General features: G+C 45.5%; 1 protein-coding gene across 5 annotated transcripts in view; it reads left to right on the forward strand.

Moving 5' to 3' along the window:
* The first annotated feature begins 1,685 nt into the window (after window positions 1–1,685).
* Window positions 1,686–6,525, forward strand: part of dhx38 (DEAH (Asp-Glu-Ala-His) box polypeptide 38) — a 44,183-nt gene continuing 39,343 nt past the window's right edge. For 3 of the 5 annotated variants that reach the window (XM_056278214.1, XM_056278217.1, XM_056278218.1), the window contains exon 1: window positions 1,686–1,942. The gene's annotated coding sequence lies outside the window, so the exon portion shown is untranslated. Of the gene's footprint in view, window positions 1,943–2,145; window positions 2,178–2,220; window positions 2,277–6,525 lie in introns of those variants that run through there. The other 2 variants (XM_056278215.1, XM_056278216.1) reach the window with 2 other exon arrangements.

Below are 6,525 nucleotides of genomic sequence, written 5' to 3' on the forward strand. Positions count from 1 at the left end.
TAGTTCATTTCGCGGGTGTTCTGTCCCGTTTATCGTGTTAGATTAATCAGACTGATCTTTGTAGTCTGTTGTTCATTTATGTTGAAGGGACTCAACAGTGCTGGAGGGGGGCAGTGTAGTGGGAAATGCCTGGGGATGTACTTGGAATGTTGCACTGGGCTTGTGCAGCTAGAGGACCAATCACAGGTTAGCTCGCGCTGTCACAGACGCAACTATATTAGACACCGCGGGAGAGACAAAGCGCCAGAACTGTTTAGTAACCATATCGTAGACTGTCACCTTAGCGGGGGATAGAGCAGGGAAACCTAGCGTATCCTGGGCTAGACAGTACATACGGTGGCTAGCAGTGGTAGTGTTAGCAGCAGACTGCCTCGGTACCTGTAGCTAGCTGACTACCCCCGAGAGCTTCCCCAGAGAGACTGAGAGAGACATTCACCCGGTCACACCGGAGCCAGAGTACAGAGAGAGAGAGAGACCCGCACCCCGGAGAGCAGCCATCCATCTCCCGCCCCGCCTAAAGCTCAGCCGCCCTGTTCCATCACCAGCCCTGGTCCCAAGGTGAGCTTGCTAACCCATTAGCACACGGCTAACTAGCTAACTAGCAGGCTAGCCCTAGCATTGGCGCAGCTATCTAGCTAACGGTGGTGAAGCCCGGTTTGTCGCACCTAATTGTCCCCGCCTCCATCCATAGTTATCCGGGCTATAGAAAAACCGCGACAATATTCTTATATTTATCTTGTACTGTGGTTTTATTCCTTGCCTTGTTTTATGTTTTGTTTTTTGTTTTTTTGGCCCAAGTCTGTGTTTTATGGTTTTTAACTTATTTTATCTGTATTGTTGTTGAGTTTTATCGTTTCCCCTGTTTTTAATGTAAAGCACTTTGAGCTGCATTTTATGTATGAAAGGTGCTATACAAATAAAGTTTATTATTATTATTATTATGTGTTCTTTCTAGTTGGACATTGTCTATCACTACTTTTACTTTGGTGTTTATGTTATAATTTCCCCAACAACGTAAACTGTGTTTTGTCCAGATTTAAGGATAATTTGTTTTGTCAAACCACCGTTTTAATTTTTCCAGTTCTATTGTGATCGCCTCCAAAAGCTGCTGTAAATTCTCACCAGAACAAAACATATTCATGTCATCAGCAAATAAAACAAACTTCAATATTTATGATATCTTGCATGTATAATTTAAGTACAGAATGAACAGATTTGGACCTAAAATCAACCCCTGGGGTACACCTCAAGTAATATCCATGCATGACGATTTATGTTCTCCTATCATTACAAACTGCTGCCTATTACTTAAATAGCTTCTTAGCCAATTCTGCACCACCCCTCTGACACCACACTTTCCCAATTTGTCGAGTAATCTGTTGTGGTCAATAGTGTCAAAGACTTTGTTTTAGACCTACTCAAGAGAAACAAATAGAACATCTACTTAGAACAGGGGTGAGGCTACCCTAAAAAAGTAGAGATAAACTAGTACAAGGATGTAAGGACGCCATTAATTTCATAATGCTGAAAAGATGGAAAAGAAGGCGGTTGAATACAATTAGCCTCAACAATGTTTCGATTCACACTCCGGACCAGTAGGTGACAGTAATTCCCACTGAAACCGGATGCGCCACCCCCGCCCCCCACACCATACCTAAAGACACGAAGAAGAAATCTGTGGAACTCTGGGATTGATATGGCGGCCCTCTTGTCTGTAAACAACGGACGCGGTTTGTACGACAGTGAGTCATCTTGAGTGACAGTCACGGCCTAGAAATTCGCATGACTCTATTTTCCGATATTAAAAGATTAAATAGCGTTAAGTAGCCAGCGTATCCGGACAGCCGAAACACACGTCGACGAATCAGGACGGGAAGTGCCGCCCGAGCCCGGGTCCGTTCTGACCGCCGCCGCCGCTGCCGGAACCGCTCAGCCGGAGGAGGTACGTGCTCTCTGTGGCTTCAGGCTTTCACCCCAAGCTGGCCTTTACTAGGGGTACTCCAAGCTCTATCGTTCTCTTATGTCTCTCGTAGACTAGTCCATATATTAATAATAATGATAATAATAATAACAATATTAATTTGTGGGCGCCTTTCAGAGCACTCAAGGACACCTTACAGAACACAGTAAAACACCAGCGGCACTGTGTCAGACGGCGTCACGTCACAACACAGCAGGTAGACGATCCGAAGTTAACACAACACATCAGTACACAGTCATCCTCTGCCCACAACTCAGTGCAGCGTGGCTCACTCCCAATACGCCAGCTTGAAAAGGTGCGTTTTGAGACGGGATCTGAAGGTGGAAAGAGAGTCGGTGTTGTGAAGGTCTTGTGGGAGACAGTTCCACAGGCGGGGCCGCGGGGGGCAGAACCACTGAAGGCTCTAGACCCCATGGTAGTCCAGCTCCAGTCCCCATGGTAGTCCAGCTCTAGACCCCATGGTAGTCCAGCTCTAGACCCCATGGTAGTACAGCTCCAGTCCCCATGGTAGTCCAGCTCTAGACCCCATGGTAGTCCAGCTCTAGACCCCATGGTAGTACAGCTCTAGTCCCCATGGTAGTACAGCTCCAGTCCCCATGGTAGTCCAGCTCCAGTCCCCATGGTAGTCCAGCTCTAGACCCCATGGTAGTACAACTCTAGTCCCCATGGTAGTCCAGCTCTAGTCCCCATGGTAGTCCAGCTCCAGTCTCCATGGTAGTCCAGCTCTAATCCCCATGGTAGTCCAGCTCTAGTCCCCATGGTAGTCCAGCTCTAGACCCCATGGTAGTCCAGCTCCAGTCTCCATGGTAGTCCAGCTCCAGTCCCCATGGTAGTCCAGCTCTAGTTGCCATGGTAGTCCAGCTCTAGACCCCGTGGTAGTCCAGCTCCAGTCCCCATGGTAGTCCAGCTCCAGTCCCCATGGTAGTCCAGCTCTAGACCCCATGGTAGTCCAGCTCCAGTCCCCATGGTAGTCCAGCTCCAGTCCCCATGGTAGTCCAGCTCCAGACCCCATGGTAGTCCAGCTCCAGTCCCCATGGTAGTCCAGCTCCACTCCCCATGGTAGTCCAGCTCTAGTCCCCATGGTAGTCCAGCTCCAGTCCCCATGGTAGTCCAGCTCTAGACCCCATGGTAGTCCAGCGGGCCGATGGTGTAGTGAGTTGGAGAGCAGAAGAGGACGTGAGAGTGTGGGAGGGCGTGTGGATATGAAGGAGTTCAGAAAGACATGAAGGAGCTGGGTTATTAAGGGCCTTAAAGGTGAGGAGGAGCAGGATCTTGAAGTCAGTACGGTATTTAACAGGGAGCCAGTGGAGTTGCTGCAGAGCAGGAGTGATATGATCTATGGAAGGAGTTCTGGTACTGATACGGGCAGCTGAATTCTGGACCAGCTGAAGCTTATGAAGACAGTTGAGGGGAAGACCAAAGAGGACAGCATGACAGTAGTCAGTACGGGATGGAACCAGGGTGAGTGATGATGGCAGTGCTGTCAGGCGTAAGTGACGGGCAAAGACGATTAACATCGTGCAGGTGGAAATGCAGACGGAGTGACATTGTGACAACATATTGACAGCATATGTATAAATGTGTTTGAAAAAATAGTTAGTGGATTACTCATAAATGAATTAATAATTAATAGTAATAGAATAATAATAATAAACATTTATTTAAAGGTGCCTTTCATGCACTCAAGGTCACCTTACAGCAAATACAATAAAATAAAGCAGTAAAAAACAGTGCAATCACCACAAATAAGCAATAGCATCAGCAGGAGTAAAAAAGGTGAATTTGATGCTGTTAATGCTGTTAAAGTGAGTATGCTTAAAAAGGTGGGTTTTAACAGCAGTTTTGAATTCTGTAATGGAGTCCAGTAAGTGGATGTGACGGGGAATGGAGTTCCAGAGTTGGGGTGCAGCATAGGAGAAATCCCTGGCATCCATTGTGCTGAGGTTGATGGCTGGTAGTGCCAATAGACCTGCTGATGAAGACCGCAGGGAGTGAGAGGGAGTGTAAGTCTGAAGGTGGCCTGTAAGATAAGCAGGGGATAGATTATGAAGAGCTTTGAATGATAATAATAACATTTTAGAATTAATCCGCTGTGACACAGGAAACCAGTGTAATTGAATTAGTAGGAGAGAGACATGATCAGTGGACTTTGAATGTGTAATACTCCATGCTGCAGAATTCTGGATGAGTTGAAGTCGGTGAATAAGTTTGTAGGGGATGCCTGCCAGGGTCGCATTGCACCAGTCAATGTGTGATGTGACCAAAGCATTGACCAAGACATTAATGGAGTGTTGTGTTAAAGCAGGTCGTAGTCTGGAGATGTTTCGCAGATGGAAAAAGGAAATCTGGGAGACATAACTGGTAAAGGAAAGGGCTCTTCGCCTGAGCGGAGACAGGTATGGTGGCTCCAGCAATGGGTGTAGATTTAGTGCCAATGAGGAGTAGTTTTGTTTTACTACTGTTGAATTTCAGATAATTGTTAGTCATCCATAGCTGTATATCATGGAGACAAGCAGTGAGGGTACTGGAGGGGAGAGTAGAAGTGGGCTTAGTGGACACATAAAGCTGTGTATCATCAGCATAGCAGCATAGCATATCAAACTTTCTAACCGGTAATTCTGAATTTGTACAAAGTGTGTCCTGTCTGTAAGGTAGGAAGCAAACCACTGATACAGAATGTCCTCAACTCCAGTGCTAGCCAGACGATCCATGAGGAGCCAGAGTAGACCAGAGGATCCATGAGGAGTCAGAGTAGACCAGGGTCAACTGCATGAAGGAGGTTGTTGGTGATCTTAACCAGGGCTGTTTCTGTACTATGTTTGGGGTGAAAGCCGGATTGGAATTGTTGAAAGAGATTATTGTTATCAAGATAGATCTGGAGTAGAGATGCCGCTACCCTCTCAAGGATTTTGGAGATTAATGGTAAATTGCTAGTTATCCAAAGGATATTTACCAAGTCCAGTTGCACTTGACTCAACTCCTTTGGATAACCATGACCTGGATGAATGAGAACATTCACAGACAGGTTGCTAGTTGTTTTGGTCAGTAGAATCTAAATTGAGTTTTTTCAGAGTTGGTCAGATTGTGGGAACCTTCAGTGAAGGGGGAACTGTACCAGTATGTAGACAGAGAGAAGTTGAGGATGGGGGTTATCAGGGGGATGATAGAGGGCAGGCATGTTTTAACTCGGGATCCAGGTGACATGTGGAGGTGCTAGACTTAGTAATAAGTTCAGAAATGTGATTTTCAGTTGGAAGACTGAAGTCACATAGGACAGTGGATGGGGACAGTTTCATGGTGCTTGCTGGTGGTAAGTCAGTCTGCATGATGTTAGCAGAGGCTAGCTGCTCATGAGTTGTACTAATTTTGGAGTTGAACATTTTCAAAAAAGCAGAGCATTGTTCATTAGAAAGGTTACCGTTCATATTGGTTTAGTAACCTTTCAACTGTGGAGAGGAGCGTTCCAGTATTCCCTTCAACTGTACTGATGATATTTGCATGATAGGATGTTTTAGCTGTTGAAAGAGGATTTATGTAATGGAGTATACGTATGATCCGAATACATTTGTTTGTGAACAGCAAGTCCAGTCTTGGTGCAAAGCCTATGAAGGCGCTGACCTATAGCCTTTAGCTGACGTAGTTCAAGTGTGTACCAGGGAGCGGTATGGGCAAATGAGACAACCCTTGTTTTCAGGGGGGCTAAAGTATCAAGTGCAGAAGATTAAATATTATTGTAGTAGTCCATAAGATCAGGGAGTGGGGGGGGGCAGGAATGGTGTTCGAGGTAATTAAACTGCTGAGATCATCTGGATTAACATATATAATGTTGTGGTACAATATGGTACGATGCACCGTTGATTTACTGAGCAGTAGGTTGGTGTTGAATAACACAGCTTTATGGTCAGAGAAGGGTAGTTCAGCAGAGGTGATGTTATGCGGTGCGATGCTGGAACAGCAAGCTAAGTCAAGGATACAACCCTTGGTGTGGGTTGTAAAGTTGACATATTGTGTTAGTGTACATATTGTCAGTGTTGATAAAATGAACATCTAAACCCCCCATAACGATTATATGTGGAGACTTTGCACTAGAGGTGGGTAAAACTGTCAAGAGTTCAGTAATAAAAATATTTGATATGTTAGGTGGTCTGCACAGAGCAGCACTAGCGATGGGTGTAGGTCCATAGAGCTGAGCAGCCAGCAGTTCAAAGCAAGGTGGATATAAGTGACCATCTGCCTGCTTTTGCTATTTTCCCGGGAGATCTTAAGAGCAAAACTGTCACCAGTATTTGTCAGATGGTTCGACACAGAACACCTAATAAAATGGCAGCTTTCAAGATGGACCTGATGAAACAAGACTGGAACGTGGTTTATGCTGACGATCCTGATAGAGCTTACCATGCACTTCTGGCAACGTTAACACATCTATATATGATAAATACTGTCCATTAATAAAGTGTGGTGGGAAACAAACATTTCTGGACAAGGGCTACGAAATGCATGTAAAAAAAGAAATACACTCTGTAGAGAATTTCTAAAGTATAAGA

Source organism: Lampris incognitus, chromosome 4, assembly GCF_029633865.1.
Source record: "Lampris incognitus isolate fLamInc1 chromosome 4, fLamInc1.hap2, whole genome shotgun sequence".
Lineage (NCBI taxonomy): Eukaryota > Metazoa > Chordata > Actinopteri > Lampriformes > Lampridae > Lampris > Lampris incognitus.